Source organism: Suricata suricatta, chromosome 2 (genome assembly GCF_006229205.1).
Source record: "Suricata suricatta isolate VVHF042 chromosome 2, meerkat_22Aug2017_6uvM2_HiC, whole genome shotgun sequence".
Taxonomy (NCBI): Eukaryota; Metazoa; Chordata; class Mammalia; order Carnivora; family Herpestidae; genus Suricata; species Suricata suricatta.
Window position 1 is genome coordinate 82,304,382 of NC_043701.1, and position 1,110 is coordinate 82,305,491.

Here is a 1,110-nt window from a genome sequence, read left to right on the forward strand (position 1 = left end):
ACTTTGAGTAGATAATGAAAGAAAATGCAAAATGCTTATTGACTCATGATGTGGTTTCATCTTAGCTTGGGCAAACCATGCAGTATTTAATATATAGTAGCAGAATATTTACTATTGAAGCTTGAAAAGATGTGAAAAAATAAATAAATAAATAAAAACAAAGTGCCAAGATCCCTATCATTAAGTCAATCTATATTAATTCCCCTATTCATATATATAGGATGAGGAACAAAGGAATGTTTATCCTATATGATTCTCCTTTGTGATTTTATAATACCATTTTGCCCTTGTTTGTCCTTATTGTACCTAGTCAACTGATGATGTAACTATAAATTTGAAATGTGGTGAGTTATTGTTATATACAATTGTAATAACCGGATATACAAAACAGACAAAATAAGATGAATGCCAGAACAGTTTTTTTTTTAAAGGAGAGAAAAAAGGCAAGTCCTACTCTGCGACTGACAGCAATTCATATACATAGGTACTTTTTTTTCCTTAAGAAGTCAGCTAAATGGAAGATAGAACACATTGCTCAAATGTTGTAAGAGGGTTGCATTGGGGTGAAGATATAGAAAGTGTGGGTGCATATGGCATGCAGAAAGATTGGAATTATAAAGTAAGAATTTTGGGGTATGTCCCTAAACTAAGGGCTCCCGGACTATATTGACAGGAATATTTAGGCTCCTGCACAGATAGAAATCTGTGGTGCCATAATTACTGTGTTGTAAGGGGAAGTTTCCTCAAGCTGTTTCAGCTTAAAAAAAACATTCTCTTTTGTCTTCTTCCTTGCCTCCATAGTCATTAAGCCTGTGTATCCTTGGTTCATTTCATAGGTCAGTATCTAGAGAAAAAAATTAATGTTTTTAGTACAGTATAAATTAACAAAGTCTTCTAGCGACTTTATGGAACATAAGCCTAAACCCTGTCAGATGAGGCTCTGGATCTAAATGAGGAAAAAATCCTAGACTAGCATTGAGTCCAAGCAACACTGCTTAGTAGAGAACTGTTAATGAAGTTAAAAAGCAAGCCACAGCCTTCTGCATTTGTTTCAGAATCACATATATATTCAACAAAATTCTCATTAGTTACCCTTATGAGTCAAATGAT